Genomic DNA, 25,736 nt, shown 5'->3' on the forward strand with positions numbered 1-25,736 from the left:
CAAGTCCTTTACATATTCCCCAAAGACTGTTCTTTTCCTATGCTTCACTTAACCTTGTATATATATTTATTATAGCTTTCATCTAAATATATCTGCATTTTTCCCAGTACATGGCAAATTTCCTTTTTGTACTTCCAGCATGTAGTATATAAGCTTTATTTAAACATTTTCAATACATGAATATTAAAAAATAACACACCTTTCATATCCTACAAAGATTAGTGAATAGATATGGTTGTAAATTCTTTCATTGACTTCATGTATATCCATGAATTGGAAAATCTATCCTTTTTTTTTTTTTTTAAGATTTTATTTATTTATTTGACAGAGAGGGATCACAAGTAGGCAGAGAGGCAGGCAGAGAGAAAGGAGGAAGGAAGCTCCCTGCTAAGCTGAGAGCCCAATGCAGGCCTCGATCCCAGGACCCTGGGATCATGACCTGAGCGGAAGGCAGAGGCTTTAACCCACTGAGCCACACTGGTGCCCCGGAAAATCTACTCTTTTAATCAAAATAATCAACTTGGCTATACTGATTCTCTTATTCAAGATACTAATTTAAGTTTTATATCACCTCATAATTGACATATCTAATAAATAAAGGAAGAACTTTAAAAGCCAAAATAAGATTTTTTTTTAAAAACCTCTATGTTCTTCACCTACCACTCCTGCAGTATACATTGAATAGTTTAAAAGTGTAGCTTCATGCCATATTGGATTTTTCTTGTTATATGTAACATATTTTGAGAAACCTTTCTCAACACATCACAATTAAAATTATCACTGCTTTAAAATTATTTATAAATTTTTAAGGTATGCTGGCCTCCACTGATTCTTATATGCTGTCCTTTCTTTTTGGAGTTGTGTTTTATTTATTTATTTATTTTGGCTCTAATAATTCTTCAAGTAATTCCTCCAGAAAGTATAAATTGGCACTTTCTTAGCTTTACATGTTAAAAAACAAACGTCTTTGTTTTGCCCTCTTGTGTAAATGATATTTTGGCTAGTATAGAATCTTTACTTTTTAAAAATATTTATTTACTTATTTGAGAGAAAGAGAGAAAGAGAGAGAGGGCATGTGCATGTGTGGGGAGGGGCAGAGGGAGAATCTCAAGCAGACTCCTTGTTGAGTGCAGAGTCCCACATAGGGATCAATCTCAGACCGCAAGATCATGACCCGAGCTGAAATCAAGAGTCATATATGGAATCGACTAAGCCACGTAGGCACCTGTAGATATAGGACCTTTAAATTGTAGTATTTTTCCATAAGACTTATAAACAGAGTTGCACTGTATTATTTTCCGGTTTTGTGAGAAATTTAATGCCAGTATGACGCTCTTTCCTTTGCAAATAATCAACTTAATACTAGAAAAGTGTTTTCTCTTCATCATTAGATATCTTACCTAGATATGCCTACACAATTAACATGTGTATGTGTCTCTGTATATATAAATATACATATATATATATATAAATTTACATACGTAAGTATGTAATGTTAGAAATTTATTCCCTCCAGTCCTTATTATGTATTTTCATTTTGATAACTTGAGTTTTTCTTTAGTTCAAGTTAGTTTTTTCTATTATTTCTTTGAATGTGGTTTCTCTTTCACCTATTCCTTTCACTTCTAGTTACTCCTGTTTTCACATACTAGGTTTTCTCTATCATTTCACATCATCTCTTTTATTTTTGCTTAGTGTGTCTCTCTTTGTTCTTCCAGGTCACTAGATGTTTGTCCCTGATCATTGTTATTCAAATCACCTATTACATATTCTTAAAATGTTGGTCTATTTTGACCACCCTTTCAAAACATCTCTTTGATTCTCCATAAGAAGTCTTATTTCAATTTAAAAAATTTTCTACAAGCAATAAAATAGCCTCAATTGGATCCATTTGTGTGAAGAATGTGGTCCTTCTATGCAACCAAATTCCCTGAGTTACACATGGACTCTCAAGCCATTCATATCAGCTGGTATGGGTTCCCTTAGCACCTTTAAAAACGCAGTATTTGGATAGAGGTGATAAGCACGAGTGAGTAGTACATAGTCGCTTCATTAGGCAGATTAGCATGTTTCTCTCAGGGCACATCACCATCGGGGCAGAGACCGTTTCTTTTCAAGATAAGAGGATCTACTGAACCTCAGGTAGGCAGGGCAAAAACCACCTTTATTTCATCACTTCTTTTCCTGTTATTCATTCAAAATTTTCAAAGTTTTATTTGTTTTACTTTTATTCAAGTGTCGGAGTCCTCCTTTTAGATCATCATATTAACTCCATAAGGAGTTTGTATTGGTCCTATAGTGTTCATTGAAGTTTTTTCTGTCCTTATCAGTGAGCTACAGGCCCAGTATTTTCTACTAATAATCATATATCTACCTTATGCACTTCATTCACGAGATATTCTAACAGCCTCCAAATCAGTGATTTCCTATCTTTGTATGCCTGCCCTAATTAATTCCATTAAAACCTATGAGATTATTTTCTTTCCACTGATATTATTAAGTCATACATTTTATCAGTCCTTAACAAAGAAAAAAATCTTCAGAGCTTCTGTAATTTCTATTTTACCAAGTATAAAATCTCCTTTGTATCACTTTCAATAGCACACTCTACTTTACAACATCAGAGATGTCCACAGAGTGACCAACCATTTTGGAAACTCCTCACCGGGATTAAAGCTCCAGTCTGTGGCAATGGGTGCAGAAGGTTGGGGGGAAAGTAAAAATTCATGTAACAGCTCAAAAAACAGAGCTAAAAACAACACTGGTTTTAGTGTCTGATGGATACAGAATAGATTATTTGCTTCCTGAAGTTGCTGGTTTTTTCCCCTGGCCACTAATGTTAGCAACCATGACTTGTGCTTCACAATCATAGATTATCCATAGCTGCATCTTTCCTGGTACTGTAACTTAAGTTCAACATAAGTACACAGTCACTGTACTGTTCTTGGTTCATCTTTGCCTTTGTTCATTAACAGCTGCGCTTTGTATCAACATTGTGCTAGTTTAATTTTTAGCATTGTACATATTATGAACATATTTTTTAAGAGCTCAGATAATGGAAATGAGAATGACAGTACCAATGCCAGCATGATCTACACATCGCCAAAAATGAAGGCTAAATGGAAGGACACATACAACGGTATTAGGGAGATAAATAATCAAAACAGAGGATATTGCAAAATATGAAGAGAAGAATTTGGAGTTTTAAAAGCTGGAGAAGGAGATATGAAAGCATATATGGAAACTGAATCTCACAATTCTCAATGAGGTAAGCAAGTATTTCCAAAACAATCAAAAGTTTTTATTTTTATTTTTGTCTCCCAAAATTATATCAATAGTAGCTGCTGAATTAGTATGGGCTTATCACACAGAACACATATTATGGCATTATTTCCCTGACCTATGAAACTGAGTTTCATATATCTTGTTTCATAGATTGCAAATAAAATGTCTTATTGAAAAGATAATGTCTTATTGATAAAGAAAAAAGCAAATTTTTGATAAGATATGTGCTGGCCCCTTATAGGGTAAAGATGATTCTGTTAGCACTTAATAGCATTGTACTTTCTACAGATAGTATAACAAATAATGCCAGCACTTAATAACAATCATGGACTTTTATAGTGTATCAAGTGATGTGCCAAATCACAGCAGCAAAAATCATTTCTTGTGCCTTTTAGGTACTTTGATTTGAAAAATGGTATTTTCCCTCTATCTCTACTTTGTTGAGGGTTTTAATCCAGAAAGGATGCTGTATTTTGTCAAATGCTATTTCTGTAGCTATTGAGAGGATCATATGGTTCTTTTCCTTTCTTTTATTAATGTGGTATATCACATTGATTGGTTTGTGGATGTTGAACCACCCCTCCAGCTGAGGAATAAATCCCACTTAGTCATCATGGTGAATAATCCTTTTAATATACTGTTAGATCCAATTAGCTAGTATCTTGTTGAGAATTTTTCTATCTATGCTCATCAGGTATATTGGTCTGTAATTTTCAATTTTCATAGAGTCTTTGTCTGGTTTGGGGATCAAGGTAATACTGGCCTCACCGAAGGAGTTTGTAAGTTTTGTTCCATTTCTATTTTTTGTAACATTTTCAGAAGAATAGGTATTTTTTCTTTAAATGTTTGGTAGAATTCCCCTAGGCAGCCATCTGGTCCTGGACTCTTTGTTGGGAGATTTTTGATTACTGATTCAATTTCTTTGCTAATTATGGGTCTGTTCAGATTTTGTATTTCTTCCTGTTTCAGTTTTGTTAGTTTATATGTTTCTAGGAATTTGTCCATTTCTTCCAGATTGCCCAATTTGTTGGCATATACTTGATCATAATATGTTCTTATAATTGTTTGCAATTTTTTGGTATTGGTTGTGATGTCTCCTCTTTCATTCATGATTTTATTTATTTGCATCCTTTCTCTTTTTGGTAAGTCTGGCTAGGGGTTTATCAATCTTGTTAATTCTTTCAAAGAACTAGTTCCTAGTTTAATTGATCTGATCTACTATTTTTCTGATTTCCCTATCATTGATTTCTTCTCTAATCTTTATTTACCTTCTCCTATTGGATTTAGGCTATATTTGCTGTTCTTTTTCCAGCTTCTTTAGATATAAGGTTCTGTTGTGTATTTGAGATTTTTCTTGCTTCTTGGGGAAGGTCTGTGTTGCTATTACCACCAGGTTTTTGTTGTTGTTGTTGTTGTTTGTTTGTTTGTTTTTTCTTTTTCAGGATTGTTTTGGCTATTCTGGATATTTTCTGATTCCATACAAATTTTAAGATTGCTTGTTCTAATTCCATGAAAAATGCTGTTGGTATCTTGATAGGGATTGTATTAATCTGTATATTGCTCTGGGTGTTACATTTTAACAATGCTTATTCTTCCAATCCATGAGCGTGGATGTCCTTCCATTTGTTTGTGTCATCTTCAATTTCTTTCATCATTGGTTTATAATTTTCAGAGGACAAGTCTTTCACTTCTTTGGTTAAGTCAATTTCTAGGTATTTTACTATTTTTGGTGCAACTGTAAATGGGAGTGTTGTCTTAATTTCTCTGTCTGTTGCTTCATTATTAGAACATAGGAATTCAATACATTTCTGTACATTAACTTTATATACTTCAACTTCACTGAATTTATTTAACAGTTCTAGTAGTTTTGGTGGGGTCTTTAGGGTTTTCTATATATAGCATCATGTTATCTGTAAATAGTGAGAATTTTACTTCTTCCTTATCAATGTGGATGCCTTTTATCTCTTTCTCTTGACTAAATGCTACAGCTAGGACTTCCAGCACTACATTGATTAAAAGTGCCAAGAGTAGATATTCTTGTCCTGTTCCATACCTTTGGGTATGATGTTAGTTTTCCAACACTGAGGATGATGTTAGCTATGGGTTTTTCATATAATGCGTTCATTATGTCGAGTATGTTCCCCTTAGATTTACCTCATTGAAGGTTTGTATCATGAATGGGTGTTGTACTTTCTGAAATGATTTTTCTACACCTATTAAAATGATCACATGGTTTTTACCCTTTCTTTTATTGAATGTGATGCATTACACTGATTGGGCAAATATGGAACTCCTTGCAACCTGGGAATAAATCCTACTTGATAGTAGTGAATGATTTTTTTTTACTGTATTGTTGGATTTGGTTTTCTGATACTTTGTTTAGGTTTTTTCCTCCTATGTTCATCAGAGATAATTGGCCTGTAGTTCTCTTTTTTTGTGTGGTGGTATTTATCTGGTTTTGGAATGAAGAATGAATTTGGGAGCTTTCCTTCTCCTTCTGTTGTTTGGAAAAATTTGAGAAGATTAGGTACTTTAGAAATTTAGTAGAATACACCTTTGAAGCTATCTAGTCTTGCATTTTTTTTTCTTTTTTAAAAAAATTTTATTTATTTATTTGAAAGAGAGAGAGAGAGAGAGAGATCATAAGTAGGCATAGAGGCAGGCAGAGAGAGTGGGGGGAAGCAGGCACCCCACTGAGCAGAGAGCCCCATGTGGGGCTCGATCCCAGGACCTGAGATCATGACTTGAGCTGAAGGCAGAGGCTTAATTCACAGAGCCACCTGACACCCCGCAATTTTGTTTCTTGGGAGTTTTTTTGTTACTGATTTAATTTCATTGTTGGTAATCAGTCTATTCAAATTTTCTATTTCTTCCTGTTTCAGTTTTGGTAGGTTATAAGTTTCTAGAAATTTATCCATTTTCTTCAAGGTTGTCCTGTTTTCTGGCATACAATTTTTTATAATACTTTCTTACAATCCTTTGTATTTTTGTGGTGTCAGTTGGTATTTTTCCTCTTTAATTTCTGATTTTGTTTATTTGACTTTCCCTCCTTAGGATGAGTCTGGCTAGACGTTTATCAATTTTGTTGATCTTTCCAAAGAACAAGCTCCTGGTTTCATTGCTCTTGTTTTAGTTTCTCTATCACTTATTTCTGCTCTGATCTTTATTGTTTCCTTCCTTCTGCTGGTTTTGAGGTTTTTCTTCCCTTCTTTCTCTAGTAGGTGTAAGGTTAGGTTGTTCATTTGAGATTTTTTTGTTTTGCTTCTTGAAGTAGGCCTGTATTGCTATAAACTTCCCTCTTTAGAACTGTTTTTGCTTCATCCTGAAGATTTTGTATTGTTTTGTTTTCATTTTCATTTGTCTTCATGTATTTTTTTAAATTTCCTCTTTGATTTCTTACTTGACCCATCAGTGTTTAGTATCATGTTATTTAACTTTCACGTATTTGTGTCCTTTCCAGATTTTTTCTCATGGTTGATTTCTAGTTTCATTACACTGTAGTCAGAAATGATGCATGGTATAACTTTGATCTTTTTGAAATTGTTGAGACTTGTTTTGTGAGTTAATATGTGATCCATTCTGGAGAATGTACCATTAGCACTTGAAAAGAAAGTATATTCCCTTGTTTTAGGATGGAATGTTCTGAATGTATATATTAAATCTATCTGTTCCAGTGTGCCATTCAATACCAGTTTCCTAGATTTTCTGTTTAGATGATCTGTCCATTAATGTAAGTGGGGGCGTTAAAGTCCGCTATTATTGCTGTGTTACTATAGATTAGTTCCTTTATGTTTGTTAATTAACTGCTTTACTTGGTGTTCCCATAATGGGTATATAAATATTTACAACTGTTATGTCTTTTGTTGGATTGTTCCTTTAATGATTATAGTGTTCTCATTCATCTCTTGTTACATTCTTTGTTTTAAAGTCAACTTTGGGGGCGCCTGGGTGGCTCAGTGGGTTAAAGCCTCTGCCTTCGGCTCAGGTCATGATCCCAGGGACCTGGGATTGAGCCCTGTATCTCTGCTCAGCAGGGAGCCTGCCTCCTCCTCTCTCTCTGCCTGCCTCTCGGCCTACTTGTGATCTTTGTCTGTCAAATAAATAAATAAAGTCAACTTTGTATGATGTAAGTATTTTCTTTTCACATCCACTTGCATTAGAACTATTTCTCTATTCCCTCACTTTCAGTCTGCAGGTGTCTTTAGGGTTGAAGTGAGTCTCTTGAAGACAACATATGGATGGGGTTTGTTTTTTTAATCGATTCCATCACCTTATGTCTTTTTATGGAATACTTAGTCTATTTAGATTCAAAATAATTATTGACAGGTACGTATTTATTGCCATTTTGTTATTTGTTTTGTGTTTGTTTCTGTGGCTCTTCTCTGTTCCTTTCTTCCTTTGCTCTCTTCTCATACCATAAGTTGGTTTTCTTTAGTAATATACTTGGATTCCATTCTCCTTATTTTTTTTCATATCTATTACTTTAAAAAAAAAGATTTTATTTATTTATTTGACAGAGAAAGAGAGTGAGCACACAACCAGGGGGAGAGGAAGAAGGAGAAGCAGGATCCCCAGTGAGCAGGGGGCCAGATGTGGGGCTCAATCCCAGGACCCTGGGATCATGACCTGAGCCGAAGGCAGACATTTAACTGACTGAGCAACTCAGGAACCCCTATTACTGACTTTTTTTCCCATTACTGACTTTTGATTTGTTGTGGTCACTAGGTTTTTGTATAGCGTCTTCTGCATATAGCAGTCTATTTTAAGTTGATGGTCGCTTAAGTTTTAACCTCTTTTTTTGCTTCTCTCCTTCCCATATTTTAGATATATGGAGTCATATTGCCTTTTATTTTGAGTCTCTTAGCTGATTTTTACAGAAATACTTATTTTTTAATAATACAGCCTTGCTGAATAGAGTGTTCTTGGCCATAGACTTTTTTCTTTTCAGCACTCTGAATACATATCATGTCACTGTATTCTGACCTTACAAAGTTTCTGTTGAAAAATCTGACGATAGCCTTATGGGGTTTCTCTTGTATGTTACTGTTTTCTTTTCTCTTGCTCCTTTTAAAATTATTCCTTATTGCTTTTTGCCATTTTAATTACTATGTTCCGGTGTGGACCTCCTTTATTTTTTGGGAGATCTCTGTGCCTCCTGGATCTGAATTTTTTTCCTTCACCAAATTTGCAAAGTTTTCAGCTATTATTTCTTGAAAATATTTTCTGCCCCCTTTCTTATCTCTTATCGAATCCTTATAATGCTAATGTTATTACACTTGATGGCATCACTGAATTCTCTAAGTTTATTCTCATTGGGCATAATTTTTTTTTTTCCCTCCCACCTGGTCAGCTTGAGTACTTTCCATTACTGTGTTCTCCAGATTGCTGATTCATTCTTCTGCTTCTTAAATCCTGCTATTTATACCACCTAGTGAATTTTTCATTTCAATTATTGTATTCTTCAGCTCTGATTGCTTCCTTTTTATCTGTGTTAAGGATCTGAATGACATTTACTACTCTTTTCTAAAGTCCAGTGAATATCTTTATGTTATTCACTTTCAATTCTCTATTAGGCGTACTACTTCTCTCTATTTCACTTAGGTCTCCTGCCTTAATTTTTGTCCTGTTCTTTCATTTGGAACATATTTCTGTCTCTTCATTTTGTTTCTGTGCGTTAGGCAAGTCAGTTACGTTTCTTGCTCTTTACAGTAATGGGTGGGGTGTGCACTTTTAAGAAGGTGCTGCTTTCACTCTTCCACAGCAGATGTGCAGCTGCTGTGGAGACTGAGGCCGGCCAGTGCCACTCTGCAAAGTGCACACAGGCAGGAAGTGTGGTTTTAACAAGGTGAGTGTATACCTCATTGGAAGTGAACAATCTCCAGGACCAAGGCCCTATAAAGCCTGCAATTGGGAGACAAAGTATTGGCAAGGTTTGTGCTGGTCTTCTGGGAGAGGGAACCTGCAGTAGCAGGTCTGAGGTAGGTTCCACTGGAGTAGGCAGAGTGTGGTGTTAAAAGTTAGGTAGTGAATGCTGGTGCTGAGGAGGTTTCTGCAGGTGGTGTGTATTTATGTTGTGGTGGGGGAGGAAATGGCACTTACCAGCTCCTTAGTTCCTAGCGAAGTTCCTCTGTGAACTCTGAGCTTAGTGATAATTCTCCTTCCTGTATGTCCCAGGCATTTTTCAAACTGTTGTGTCCATGCTGTATTTCCCTGGGCTGCTTGTTGTGTTGCCTCTTTAAGGGCAGGAATACAGCTTCCTATGGCCCTCCAGGCTCTTCCAGAACCCAAACCAATAATTTTCAAAGTTCCAGGTTTTAAGTTCTATTTGCTGTAAGAACTCATAAAATTTGGTCCCTCTGATTTTCAGAGCCGAATGCTATGGGGACTCATCTTCCTTGTGCGGGCTCCCCAGTACGACAGTCTCTCACCCCTCTCTGTGCCTGTGGCTCACTCTGTCCCTCCAGCAGCCAGATTGGAGAGGTTTAGTTTCTCACCATGTCTGTGACATTCCTATACTCTTTGATAAGACCTCCTCTCTACATTTAGTTGTGGAGTTTGTTCTGCCACTCTTTGGGTAATTTTCTGAGTTATTTACACTAATGTGAGTGTTATCTATTTGTATTCATAGGACAAAGTGAGTTTAGAGTCCTCCTATTTCACCGTCTTCCCTGAAAGTCTGTGGTCTTCTGGTCTTCCTCAGCATAGAAATCCTTGAGAGCTCTGAGTTCAGTAAGTGCTGGGCAGCACCGTGTGGGTTCTCCAGCAAATTATTTTAGTTTTCTTGTTTTTAAAGTTTCTTGAAACTTGCTTTATGCCTAACGCAATTTATTTTTGGAAAATTCCATGTGCATTTTAAAATAATGTTGAGTATAAGTTCCCTCTCTGTGCATCTCTTTTCTCTGTGTGTGTATGAATTAGGTTAATTGTAATGTCCATATCTTCTATATCCTTTCTGATTTTGATTGGTTTTTACTATCAATTATTTAGAAGGATGTGTTGTTAAAATCTATCAATGATTATAAAGTCGTCTGTTTTTCCTTTCTATTCCATCAATTTTCATTTTATATATTCTGGAGCTACTACTGGGTGCACAGAGATTTAATATTATTATATCTTCCTAATGTTTATTGGTATTAAATACCCTTTATTTGTAATAATGCTACTTGACTTAAAGTTTACTTTGTTTGCTATGAGTATAAATACCTCATTTTCTTAAAAAGACAAACAAAGAAACAGACTCAAATAAAACTGGTGGTTCCCAGAGGGGTAGTAGATGGGAAGATGGGTGAAATAGGGGATTAAGAATGTACTTTTTGTGGATGAGCACTGAATAATGCATAGAATTGCTGAATCCTGTATTATACACCTAAAACTAATATGACAATATATGTTAACTATACTGGAATTAAAACATTAAAAAAATTATATTTTTAAAAACAATTGCATAGTATTTCTTTTTTCATCATTAACTTTCAACATTTTGTGCCATTATAATTTAAGGTGTATTCTTATAAGCAGTACCTAATTGGGTTTTGTTTTATTATATAGTTTGGCAATTTTTGCTTTTTAATTGGAAGATTTAATTCTTTTGATTAAACAAATTATCCTGTCTTTACAATTATGTCTGCTATTTTAATCTTGGTATCTATCTGACCCATGTTTTTTGTTACCTTTTTCTCTCCTTCATTTTCCTTTGTATTATCTATACATTCTACTATACCACTAAACCCCTCTATCAGTTCCTAAGTATATATATATATATATATTTTTTTAAGATTTATTTATTTATTTATTTGACAGAGAGAGATCACAGTAGGAGAGAGGAAGGGAAGAGATCACAGAGAGAGAGGAAGGGAAGCAGGCCCCCTGCTGAGCAGAGAGCCTGATGTGGGACTCGATCCCAGGACCCTGAGATCATGACCTGAGCCGGAGGCAGTGGCTTAACCCACTGAGCCACCCAGGCGACCTAAGTATATATATTTTTAACATCCTTTACATGATTTTCTTAGAAATTCTAACTTGTTTTTGTGACTTTTAACCAATATGAATAGTTAATTTTAGCACTTCTTCAGTAATGCTTAAAACATATTAAGTCCATTACACACTTCCAGGCCTTAGGGTGATTTTTTTGCCATGCATTTACATACATTTTAATCTCAGAAGATGCTATCATTATTGTCTTGAATGGGCTACATTAAGTCAAATTTTAATATTTGCCAATACATTTATCTTCTGGTTGCTCTTCACTCCTTCCTACATTTCTGTGTTTGTTTATTATCACTTTCCCTTTGAGAAGAACTGCATTCATTATTTCTTTGCATGCACATATGCAAGTTACTAATACTCTGTGTTTGTTTGTCTGTAATGCATTTATATTTTACTTTCTATCTTGAAGAAAGTAAACTGGGTACAGAATTCTACATTGGTGATTTTTCTCCCCAGAGCCTTAAAAATGTCATTCTGCTTTCTTCAGTTTTCCATTGTTTCTATTGAAAATGCAGCAGTTTTACTGTGGTTCTTTGAAAAACCTTTTGTTCTCAGCCTGCTTTTAAGATTTTTCTCTGTATCTCTGAAGTTTATCACTTTTATAATGTTGTGCTTATGTAAGGTTTTGTTAACTTATCCTGCTTGGAGTTCTTACAACTTCCTGACTTTGTGGTTTACAAGTCTTCCATCAGTTTTGAAAAAATCTAGGACGTTTTCTCTTTAATATTGCTACTGTCCCACTGTCTTTCTCATCTCCAATTGCACATGTACTGAACTATTTACATTCCACTTGTCTTCTCAGCTATGGTCCCCCCTCCCCACCGCTGCCCAAATACCTTTTTATTTCTGTTTCAGTTTGAAAATTTACTGTCAACCTATTATCTAATTTACCAATCCTATCATTTACTGCTAAACCCATTTTAATAAGTTAGTTATTTTAGATATTGTATTCTTTGGTTTTGGGATTTCCATTTGATTCTTTGTAATTAGAGAGATTCTTTTTTGTGGGTGAAATGCTTAATCTGCTTTTCCATTTTTTTCTTCATGTTTCTTACCTTTTTGAATATTTTAACCATGACTATTACAAAGTCCTTGCCATTCAACTCCCAACATATACATTAACTTTGAGTTGGTTTTGGTTATGGCATCTTATCTTTTCATCTTATCTTATCTTTTTGTGCACCTAGTAATTTTCAGTTGAATGCCTACTATTGTATGTAAAATAATGGTAGAGATTCCACATATTATTAATTCTGATGACTCAGGCTTACCTATCTATGCCAGGCAGATGGAGTAGGGCTAATCACTTCAACTTAAACAAGAACCATGCGATGTAGATGCCAGTTTGTAGGCTCTGGTTCTCATAAAACAGCTATAAAGTAGAGCCTGCTTTTCAGAAACTATTTATATTTTTAACCGCCTAAGTTGTGCAACCCCAGATATCCTAAAGGTATTACTGGATGTATGCTTAATGCTCCCCTCCTCTCATATTACCCCCCCAAATCTGCTGATTTTCCTATATTCTAGCAATGACCCTCCATGAGTAAAAAAGCTGAAATTTTCAGATTTCTCCCTGTATATAAGAAATGCCTATGGGTAAAAGTGGCTGCAAAAATCAGCTCCCTTGGTTTTTAACTTCCACTGTCTTGGACACTCTAGTTCTCATTGCCCCAAAGGCTCTCTGAAATAAATGATTTTCTTAGTTGTTTAAAACAGATGGGTGTGTGTGTGTGTGTGTGTGTGTGAGAGCAAGAGAGAGAGAGAATAAAAGGTCAAGGCTCAGAAGACAAGACATAGATTACAACCCATAAAAATAGATGGGAAAAAGGTTAAAGAAAGACCTGGACTACCAAATTGCCAAAGAATCAAGTTTAAAAAAACACATATATATTCTATATAAACCATGTGAAAAGCCACAATATTCCTGAATATACATAAATATATGAATGTATACGCACATACATATGTTAAATTTGAGATTTTCTTTCTTTAAGAGATAAATAAAAACTAAAATCAGTTTTACTACATGCTATCATAAATGTTTTTAGTTATGTTGTTATAGTGGAATCCTGTTTTTTGTTTGTTTTACTGACCCTTAATTCTTTCTTGGTTCTTTGGGTAAAATAATATTTCTTTCTTTTTAACATTTGAAAAAAGTTTTAATTTAAATTCCAGTTAGTTAACATATAGTGTAATACTACTTTCAGGTGTAAAATTTAGTGATTCATCATTTACATACAATACCCAGTGCTCAACATAAGTGTTCTTTAATACAAGTTACCCATTTCATCCATCCCCTACCCATCTCCCCTCCATCAACCCTCAGTTTGTTCTCTATAGTTAAGAGTCTGTTTTATGGCTGTCTCTTTTGTTTAACCCCCTATGTTCGTCTGATATGTTTCTTAAAATTTCACATGAGTGAAATCCTACGGTATTTGTCTTTTTCTGACTGTCTTACCACACTTAGCGGTGAAATAATATTTCAAATATCTTTTGGAAAATCATCTGTATTAGTCCAGGATCTCCAGAGAGGCTGAACCAACGGCATTCTAAGAAATCTCACAATCTGCCACCTGCAAATTGGACACCCAGCAAATCTGATGGAGTAGTTCAGTCTGAGCCTGAAAGCCTGAGAACCAGGGGAGTCAATGTTTTAAGTCCCAGCCTGAGTCTGAAGGCCTAAGACCTAAGAGAGCTAATAGTGTAAATCCCAGTTCAAATGGAGGAGAAGACTGATTGATATCTTAGCTCAAATAGTTAGGCAGAAGGAATGAATTCTCCCTTTCTGCCTTTGGTTCTATTCAGGATCTCAGTGGACTGGATGGTACTCACCCACATTGGGGAGAGCAGTCTGATTACTGAGCTCACAAATTCATATGTTAATCTCATCTGAAAACATTAGCACAGATGCATTCAGAAATACACTTTAGCCAAATATCTGGGCAGCATGTGACTCACTCAAACTGACACATAAAATTAACCATCACACCATCCTTCCCCACTCACAAACTAACTTTAGGGAGTGACCTAGATTGTCCAAAGGAAGTCGGTATACTGCATTCCATTGTGAATAAGCACATGACGCCTGTAGTACAATCCAAATTAGCAAGACTCAATTCTAGAATTTCTTTTTGGTAATTTGTTTCTTCCCCTAGAATTCAATTGGGAAACACATAGGCTGAAATTTCTACCTCCATATAACCTGAAAATTAAGCCAAAACATAAAAGAAAGCAAACAAAAATCCAGAGGTAGAACAAAACCTTGTGGGTCCTAAGCAAGCCTCTTCTGAAGTTAAAAAGAGATGAACTACATACATACCACAGGATGAATCTCAAAATCATCATGCTGAAATAAACCAGATGTAAAAGAATACATACGGTATGATTCTGTTAATATAACATTCTAGAAAATACTAATAAATTTATAGTGACAAGAAGCAGATCAGGGGTTACTGGGACCAGTGGTGGAGAGACGGATAGATTGGAAAAAGATAACAATTTTTTGGCTGGAATGAGTGAAATGCTCTTTATCTTCATTACTGTGTGGACACGTATCTTATCAAAATGCACTGGACTGTATATCTTTGATGGACACAATTTACTGTACATAAATTATACCTCAGTAAAGTGGACTGAAATGAAGGTTAACAAATAAATAAAAAGTAATCTCTGGAAGTTAGCCCTATTCTTGGTCTCTCAGTAATGTAAGTAATAAGTTTTATTTTTGTTTAAACAATTTGGGGTATGGTTTTCTTTCCCTTAAAACAAGTAAACCCTCACTGATAAAGTTATGTTAGATTTACAAATTTTACTATGGTAAGCAAATGTATTAATACAGTTTTGAAAGACAGTCAATAATGGTTGAACAAAAAGACTTATAGGTGCTTAATGATGCACCTTTCCTTTAAATAAAAAGCATGATTCTCCAATAATGTTGATTAATTCAAGTTTTATTTTTAATCCTTTCTAAGAGGAGCATCCAACATTTCTTAAGGTATTATACTGCTTAGGAATTGTTACTTAATGATTTTCCTGATCCCTGATTTAGTATTTTTTTCTGTTCATACTTCTTTATAATTGGCATAAAATAACAGATAATTCTTCAAGTTATATTTTCATACACTTGCATAGTTACAGCCTTATCTTCTACTTCTCTCTTCTTGGTTCAGTTATCTTAATTTCTATCTTAAGCCTTAAATGAATTTTTAAAACATCTTTCAGATCTTAAAAATTTCTGTATTTCCCCTTTAAAATTCATGGGAAAGTATTAGTTTTAGAGAAATATAAATTTTAAAACACCCAATACTTTAGAATAAAGTAAATACATTCCAAACACAAGACTGATAGTTCAAGATTCAGGAAATATACCATGTATGTATTGAGAATCATGGTTTTATAGCTATGGAAGTTGAAAGTGTGCTTGAGTCACATACACACATTAAATTTTCAGTAAGGAATTAAAAATCTTTCATAATATGTAACTATACATAAATTATGCTGAAAGTTAGGTCACAGAGATATACTACTTACTATCTGAAGACAACTGCCCCCAGGACAAAATCAACACACCCAATACAAATCCTGTATCAAGTTTCATGATTTAAGTTATGCAATTTGAGAATTTCTGGAAGCAAATGTACTAACAGCACTAAACTATCTTTTCTCCCTTTTACTTCCTCATCAGTGGTCATAGAAAATGAAAATAGAGGGCTTTAAATAATTCTTTATCTCAGTAGTTTCATCTGACCAAAATAGTTCTTCTGATGTATGTTAAACTATACATAACATAGTATTATTATAAATCCTTGTATAACTATTTTAGTTATTTGTCATATAATTTATGCTACTTAAAACAATTTTACTACTTGGGGTGCTTGTGTGGTGCAGTTGGCTAAGTGTTGGACTCTTGGTTTCCACTCAGGTTGTGGTCTCAGGGTCATGAGCAGGAGCCCTGTTTTGGCTCCCTGCTCAGTGTGGAGTCTGCTTAACACTCTCTCTTTTCCTCTGCCCCTCATCCTCTGCACGTTCTCTCTCTCTCCCAAATAAATATATCTTTAAAAAATTTTTAAAAAAGAATTTAACTGCTTTTCCTATGTTTAAAACACTTTAACTGTTTTTTCCTGAATGCTTCCATATTTTAAAAACTCAATTATTGGGCGCCTGGGTGGCTCAGTGAGTTAAGCCGCTGCCTTCGGCTCAGGTCATGATCTCAGGGTCCTGGGATCGAGTCCCGCATCGGGCTCTCTGCTCAGCGGGGAGCCTGCTTCCTCCTCTCTCTCTCTGCCTGCCTCTCTGCCTACTTGTGATCTCTCTCTGTCAAATAAATAAATAAAATCTTAAAAAAAAACTCAATTATTACACTATTTTCCTCAAATTTTCATTATCCAGGTGACACATATTATTATTATATGTGACTCCTTTAGGATACTGTCTGTAGCTGAGCATTATCTACCTAGATGGAAGCATACATCAAAATGATTCAGTTTTTGAGATGAATATAATTTTTATAATTTTTTTGTAATAATATTAGCTGACTTTATCTTTCAATAATAAAATAGGTATTTAGTGAATTCTTTTTATCTAGAAAATGAGATAATTATCAATTTTATTTCAAATCCACACCAACATATGTGCAGTCATTATAAGATATGAAGTATATTGTTAAAATACTATGCATATTTAAAGCTGATAAAAATCAATTACTGCTTTTTTAAAAAGATTTTATCTGTTTATTTGGCAGAGAGTGATACAGCGAGAAAGGGAACACAAGGAGTGGGAGAGGGAGAAGGAGGCTTCCCGCACAACAGGGAGCCCAATGTGGGGCTTGATCCTAGGACTCTGGGACTGTGAGCTGAGCTGAAGGCCGACACTTAACGGAGCCACCAGGCGCCCCTCAATTACTGCTTTATGTTACCCAACTCCTACATGCTGATTTGTACTAACTTAGCACTTAAGATTCTGACTCAATGATTCTCTGTGATTTATCAGGTTAACAACTATCTAAACAACTACCTAAAAAATTAACATTTTCTAAACAAAAGAAGACCTAGAATAAGGATTTTTAACCTGGGGCACACTGATGGGCTTGGAAGGGGAATAAACTCTTTGAAACCATATGCAAATTTCTATGTATATGTTTTTTCCTAGGGAGAACATTCAAAATTAGCACTGGCTTCTATTACACAATAGTTAATATAACTAGTTATATGGAGAAACAAAGACCAGAAATCTCTTAACAAAAAATGAAATTATTCTTTTTACACATCAAAAAGGCTTTGACATTAACTATAACCTTACAGAAATATCCTACTACTCTAATTAAGAATTCATAAAAAAAAAAAGCACAGAATATATGACATTTGGCTTCTACCTACTGTAAGAAACAGGAAGTGTGAAAACAAAAAAAAAATTGAAACAAATCTGCAAAAAGTAAATTTTATTAAACTAAACTGCCATAGCTAGGAATATCTCCATTCTAAGAATAAAGTTTATATAATGTGTAGGTGTCATTTGAATATTATGAAATAAGAAATGTACAAAATAATTATTTAAAAATCATATCTATAAATTGGAAACACTGAGCATTAAGTAATGTTAGGTAAGTGGAAACATCAACCTATATTGAAATCATTAAAGAATGACCTCGCCTAAAGAAGAAATCACATTTGTCGGTTTACAAAAAATGTTTCAAAAACTAAACCCTCTAAAGCAAAAAATCTAAACAAAAATTGAGAAATAGCTACTAGTAAATAATAAATTAACAAAGTAATATAATAATTGTTAGGCCAAATTCATTTCTCTCCAAAAAGGTATTTGAATTTTCATGTTTTCACTGGCTTCAAATTATGAATGAAAATACATCTGTACGAAGTTGAAAACTTATCCATTTTTTGCCAGCTTTTTCTAGTTAGGGAACAACAACAAGGAAAAATCTATACAAATAAATGCCTTTGTTATGTTCTAATCTATAGATTATATAAATAATGCATTTTCTAATGTGCACATGAAGTATATAGATGAAGTGTAAAATGTATAAGAGAAGTAAATGCTTGCAATAGAAAACTGAAGTACATGGTTTAGTTCTTCCACGTATTAAAAAAAAAAAAAAACAGCCATCATGAAGGCCTGTGCCATTCTTAGGCCACTTTCAGGCAGATTCTGAAAAGCTGGAAAGTAAACACAGGTGTTTTAAAACTAGAGCTGCTGTCACGGACAACCACAGACACCCTTAACTCTGATGTTGCAACGCCTCTTTCCCGCCCTCTGTTTTTTAAAGCAATGCCCGAAAAGAAAATGTCAAATGTTTCACCTTTCAACACCTCAAAATAAGTAAGAGCTTAAAGTATTGTTCAACAAATACCTAACAAATAGATATTTTTTTCACTACTTTTAAGTGTAACCAATTAAATATTACATAAAATAGAAAGTAGAATTTCCTAAAGAATTAGCACCACCTCCAACTTTACAACCCCTCTTCTACTATGTTTTATGGCAGTTTCTTTAGTTTCTCAGAGTAAAATCTTGTATTTGACCACATTTAGTTAGATTATTCTATTATGTAAATTTTACAAAGTATCTGACCTGTTCCTGTAAGGTTTAACACATAAATCAGAAATGAATAAGAATCTTTTTTTTTTTAAGTAATTAAGTAGCTTTGGTGACCATGCAAGAAAAGATTTATACTTAGAAAAATTCAAAGCTTGAAAATATGTAATTCTCTTTTAGAAAACTGTGTCTTAATGGACACTTAAATAAAAGTAGAAATCATTTACAGAGAAAAACAAAAAGCAAAATGATTTCCAAAATGCTACAGACATGGCACCTATATTAAAAAAACAGAATAAATTTTCTAATACTAAAATATTAGTTAGTCCCTACAGTTGTATAATATAGTCCCCCAAAGCAAGGATGACATTCATTAATAATTGATGAGCTACTACCTAACTAGTGAATATAAAAACCAAAGTGAATTAATTATTTATGAGCATCAAGAAATAGGTGCTGTTAAGAGAATGGCCAAGTATCTATGAGTTCCCAAATAAATCTTGGAGGTTATTTTGGGAGGTTTAGTCCTATCTTCAGAATTCCACATGTAATTCCTTTGTTCAAATCATATAAGAACTGTCCCATAAAGTCATGTGTATTTGACTATTCATAATAAAACACCAAGAGTTTCTCATTGCTCTAAGTTTTTTATAAAAAGAAATGTCTGCCTTTAAAAATAAGAAAGTGATAAAAGTTAATAGGAGTAAAAATTAAGAGTAAATAACATCTTTTTTAATCAGTATCTATACTTCTTCAAAAATCTCTTCAGATATTTTATAATGTTCTCTTGTATTATCTTTATTCAAAATGTAAAGAAACTAATATTAGAGCTGCATGATATTTGCTAATCAGAAGCAATCAACTGTAAATGAGAGAAAAGCAAGTTCAGATCCACGCATGCATAGCTTCATCTCACATGTGAAGTACATTATATAGCATTAAGAGACAAAATAATAATGTTAAGTTGTGACATAAACCAATTAAGTAAAGAAAGAATTAAGTTTGACAGTTTCTAACCGAGTCCACTGTACTTTGGTATTACCATACACATATGATACCTATAGGCACAAAGGAGCAGGAAAGGGCACTGTGTTAGACTTAGAAGTTAATTTCCTTGCTTTTGTTGGTTTATATTACCATCTAATATTACGTAAACAATCCGTTTCTAGGCAATTTATTTTCTCCTCTGCCATGATGAGCTGAGCTCATTTGGACACTAAACATCTTTCAACATATAAAATCTAGTCTAACAGCAATGGCAACAAAAGACATAAAAGAATGCCCTTTAAAAATAAAATTTACAAAAATATATGCTATAGAATATTTGTTTAACTAGAAAGAACATTAATACTCAAATTTTATCACCTTTAAAATGTGAAGGTAATAGCACAACAGAATTTATTAATAAACAAATTATTTACCTCAGAATACCTAGGGTTTATCAGTAAGTCTTATTTGGTCTTTCTAAAAATAAAGTGATTACCTGAAAACTTATGGCTCTAGATAAAAATCATCATAAGTGACTAACACAAGTTAGAGTCCAAGAATCAGAATATTAAGTGAATTTTTGGAAAGGCATCTCTGAGTTCAAAGCTGATCATCATATAATGGGGCAAAAATATAGTGGACAAATGTACTTTTCAATCACTGTGATCATGAGTACATTTCATCATCCCCTTATTCCAGTAAAAACAAATTGTCATTCTAGTATTTAAAATGAATAATCTATGTAATAAGTTCAATCTTAAAAACTGGCATTCCTAATAATGATGGCAATGCTTATATATCTTTAGTGTAATATGTACAAAAATGATTCTGAACTTAAAATATCAAGTACTAAAAGGAAATGAAGACTTACTAAAGAATCATAAACTATATATAATAGTGGAAATAGGATACTGGATTATACTGGAAACACTCCATGGAATATATAAAACCACACTGTATGATTTTGTAAAATTAAAGAAGTAGAATTACAAGATAATATAAATATCATTTGGATACAATTATGATTGTGCAAGGTTCAAAGTTAACATTTTCTAAAGAAAAGGTTCCAAGTTAGCAAAACTCCTAAAGCTGTGCTCAGAGTTTTTCAAGACTATGAAATATATTCTAAAATATATATTTAATATGGCTGTGAGATAATAAACCTATTGGTGATATGCTTTTTATATTTCATTTTAAATATTAAGCAATAAATTATAGGATCTTTTAAAATGTGTCTATGAGTCACTAGGCAAGAGTGATTTTTCAAGATGCTTTTTTTTTTTTTTTTTTTGTTTCAGTTAAAATTAAAATCCATGCTGTCTAATCCTTGGAGTCAATTTGTAATTAAGGGGATTTGATGAGAGACCAGGCGCTGAATTAATGATAAAATTTAATATCTGTTTTAATGCATCAACATAACAGAAAAACTAACCAACACTGAACAACACAATAAAGTCATTTTGGTATAGAAGACAAACGACAGCTATGTCAATTTGCTAGTATTCATTTTCTTTAATAAAGTGTACATGCTCAAGTTCTGTAGATGCATTACTAAAAACTACGTGTCTAAAAAAAACTCATGTCAAGTATGCTACTAGAACAAGGATTTGCTTGGTACAGGAAACTACATTGTTTAATGTAGTTAATTTTATTGAGAATTTTATGTAATCTCTAATGAAGTATTTAACTGCTTTCCATCATCATGCCTCAAATCACAAATACTTTTACTTAGTAGCCAAAGTAAATTAACTATATATGATAATCTAAAAAGTTTGTTTTGTAAATATAAATTTTTAGCCTGGAAAGAATATGTAATTTTTAAAAATCAATCAAAACAAATTTCATAGTATTTTAAATAACTATCTGGATTTTTGCACTATATTTTTCAAAGTTTTAGTATACCTCAATTCACGGGAGAATTTAATACGTCCAAATTATTCCAAATCACTACAAGGTATAAACTTGTATAGAATCTGATTACGGGAAACACTAAAAATGAAAAAGAAAACTTTCATTTGGCCAGCACTCCTTATGTAGCTTCATCTAGCTTATCTCTAAAATGCAAGAAAGCACTTCAAAAAGACATAAAATTGAAAATGCCACCAAAATACTAACATCAAGTCAGTAGTGATATAATCAGTAAAAAAAAAATCAAATTAAAAAAAAATGAAACAACGAAAATTGAAAGCACAGTGGACAGAAACAAATCTATCATTTTCAGAAGCAAAAAAATCCAAAGGCCTAAAAAGAGGTTGGGGAAATATTTTGTCTCTATTTTACTTCCAAATACCAAGTTTATCTACGTCAGCTATAATTCAGTGTTAAGATTTTCTAATTCAGAATGCTTTGGGTCAGGCCCAGATTTATTATTTTGCTAACATTCTTTTGATGATTCTAATGCATGCCTCTGTCAAGAACCATTAACCTATATTCATTACCTAACAACCAGTCAAGTGGACCTTTATTGCTTTTAAAGCTACCCAGGGTATCGTTTCCAACTATGTAACATGAATAACTTCTCTTCTATGTCTTGGCCCACTGTAATAGCAAAACTCAATAGGCTAGGAAAAAAGGGGAGGAGATACTGAGGTGAGAGCAGAAGGCAAAGGGGAACGCAGGACTGAAGGTACTGTTCATGTGACAGAGATAGGAAAGGTCTGGAGGAAATCCTGGCAGCACTGAGTTTCTCACATACTCCATTTCTTTTCAAATCAGTGCTTATTTTGATATTAAGACAATTTCATCCTACCATCCAAATACCTCTCTGGTTTGATGCCAGAGAAGAGGACTGTGGCCAAACTGAAGACAGGATGAGTAGATATTATCTGGGTAAAGGAGGGAGGGCAATAGGTGATGCAGGACATTTCAGTCAAAGGAAATACCAGTTCCAAAGATAAGGTGATACAAAGATTTAAAAAGGGTGCCCAGATCAATCTAAAGTCAGCTCACATAATGATAAATCGGCTTGCTGTGCTTAATATTTAGTCCCCTACTGAAAGTTTATGTCATCATTCAAGTATTCATTTTTATTTTTATTTTTTTGTTACATCTTATACATTACAAAATGTACAAGGCAGGAATACACGCAATGTAATTTTCTATTTCTGTAACTATGTATGTAAAACCTGAAACTCCTAAAATAATATTATGAAATTCAAAGTTAGAAAAACACTGGCATCCAATGTTAAAGAGCAATTAAATGTAAGAATTCACAAGTATTGCTTTCGTGATTTGCCAATGATAATCTCCACTGATAATGTACAGTTTCCCAAAGAAATTCAGTATTCCTTCCATGTAAGAGGTTATGGTTCACAGTTGTTTCATCTGAACCTCATCAATTTTTATTGTGTCTTGATGAACTTACACAGACTTTGATGATTTGGCTCTACCTGGTGCTGGAATCCACAGACCCACCCTTCAGCATTAACTGTGGCTTTCAGAGAGCCTGTAATGAATGCTGTCATAGCAATTCCCCATTTGGTATGCAAAGACCGTAAACCTGGTCTAGCTGCCAGTCCTGCGTGTTGTAAGGAAAGGCACTCTCTCAAGGAAAAATGTATTGTGTGAAAAACAAAGTCTGGTATGGGAACAGAATGCTGTTAGGAATCAGCGCACAATTTCTCTCCCCTTCCTTCACTCAGAATGTTGTGTTTTTAATACACCGGCTCCGACTTTTCCAACTGGCTGCTTCATAACTTCAGATTCCACACGGCCTATAGCAGGCTACCTGGCCCTAAGGCTACCTGAGGATCACTGGGCTCAGCATTCAAGACCGACTGGCCCATTCCCTCTCAGTTTCCCAATTCCAAATTATTAAATTATTATCTGACTAAGCAATCTTTCTGAACCAGGACATACAGGCTGCCATTAGCTAGCTTGAGGTTAGACAGCCACATATCGGACTTCTGACACAAGGAAAAGGACCGAGAAAATGTTTGCCATAATTTCCATCCTTTAAAATAAATCATCCCGATGTTCCATTCACATTACGTTCTAACCCTTGCACTTTTACTTCACAAATAAGCACCTCAAAAAATAGTTTATACTTTTTCTGACTTTAAACTTTCCAATTACTTGGCAGTTTACTAGATTCAAGACCACCACCACAACCACTAAACTGAAACTACAGTGACAAAGCTACCTCTGCCCTCCTAATTGCCAAATCAAATGGATACTTTGATCTTATTTGACCTCTCTGTAGCATTTAACACTGTGAAGCACTCCCTTCATGGAGTTTTACTCTATTCTGAATTGGGTCATAACATAATCTCTTGGTCATCTTCTTATCTATTTCTTCTCAGTCTCCTCTGTGAACCTCTTATTTCTGTGTACCAAGAGTCAAATGCTGGAAATCACTATTGTTCCACTTATCTCATGTCTTCTAAATATGACCTCTGAGTAGTCCCATATACTTCAATAATTTGAACTACAACTTGTACAAGATCTGGTATCATTCTCTCCCTTCTCAAACTAATTTCCTGCCACTATATTTCTCACTATGTCACTTATGTACTAAGCGATATATTGATAAATTACTCTATTTTTATTTAAAATACACTAATAATAATAATATATATATATATATATATATTAAAAAAAGGGCCTGGAACCACAGGCTTCCAGTGCCATTCCAATTCAATTTAAACTTGTTAAGACCACAATTAAAAGTAGAAAGTATGGGGCGCCTGGGTGGCTCAGTGGGTTAAAGCCTCTGCCTTCGGCTCAGGTCATGATCCCAGGGTAAGCAGAGAGCCTGCTTCCCTTACTCTTTCTCTCCCTGCCTGCTTCTCTGTCTACTCATGATCTCTCTGTCAAATAAATAAATAAAATATAAAAAAAAAAGTAGAAATTATGCCATTCATTAAGCTACTAACATTAGCATCAAAACTGACACAGCTAGAACAATCTTTAAAAAACAAAAACAAAGCTGGAACTAAACTCTCATGTATGTGGTCAAATGACTTTTGAGGAGGGTGTCAAGACAATCCAATAGGGAATCGTTTTTTGTTCTTTTTTTTTTTTTTTTTTTTTAAAGATTTTATTTATTTATTTGACAGAGAGAGAGAGAGAGATCACAAGCAGGCAGAGAGGCAGGCAGAGAGGAAGGGGTAAGCAGGTTCCCTGCTGAGCAGAGAGCCTGATGTGGGGCTTGATGCCAGGACCCTGACATCATGACCCAAGCTGAAGGCAGAGGCTTTAACCCACTGAGCCACCTAGGTGCCCCATGGTTTTTTGGTTGGTTTGTTTGTTTCAGCAAATGGCATAGAGACAACTGGATAGCCACATGTAAAAGAAAGCATTTGAACCCTAAGTTGTACAATATCTCCTAATTGACTCAAAATTGGTCATAGATGTAAATGTTAAGAGTTAAAACTATAAAACCCCTAGAAGAAAACACAGATATAAATCTTTGTGATTTCAAGTTAGGTAAAGCCTTCTTAGATCAGAACCAAAAGCGTGAACAACCAAAAGAAAGAAATAGATATACTGAATTTAATCAAAATTAAAAGCTTTTGTTTGTTAAAGAACACCATCAAAAAAAGGGAAAAGACAACCCACAGAATGGGAAAACTATTTGCAAATCATACATCTAACAAGGGGCTTGTATCAAAAATATATAAAGGAAATCTTCTAACTCAACAATGAAAAGACAATAACCCAATTCAAAAATGGGCAAAAGACCTAACAGGCGTATCTCTAAAAATACAAATGGCCAATAGATACATGAAAAGATGGTCAACATCATTACTCATCAGGGAAATGCAGACAAAACCACAATGAGATACCACCTCACACCCACTAGGATGGCTACAACAGAAAAGACAAGACAATCTTGGTGAGTACATAGAAAGATTGGTAAGTATGTAAAATGGTGCAGTCGCTTAAAGAATGGTTTGGAAAAACTTCAAAATGCTCAACACAGAGTTACCATA

General features: G+C 34.1%; 1 protein-coding gene and 1 long non-coding RNA gene across 7 annotated transcripts in view; one reads left to right on the forward strand and one right to left on the reverse strand.

Moving 5' to 3' along the window:
- The window catches only part of MIPOL1 (mirror-image polydactyly 1), a 314,513-nt gene that overhangs the window by 128,193 nt on the left and 160,584 nt on the right, over window positions 1–25,736 (reverse strand). The window lies entirely within an intron of this gene.
- Window positions 8,614–17,387, forward strand: LOC309866493. The gene is made up of 3 exons (XR_014312720.1): window positions 8,614–9,130; window positions 9,914–10,014; window positions 17,012–17,387. It is a non-coding gene; the product is annotated as an uncharacterized lncRNA (long non-coding RNA).

The sequence above is a fragment of the Mustela nivalis genome (genome assembly GCF_964662115.1).
Source record: "Mustela nivalis genome assembly, chromosome: 6".
NCBI lineage: Eukaryota > Metazoa > Chordata > Mammalia > Carnivora > Mustelidae > Mustela > Mustela nivalis.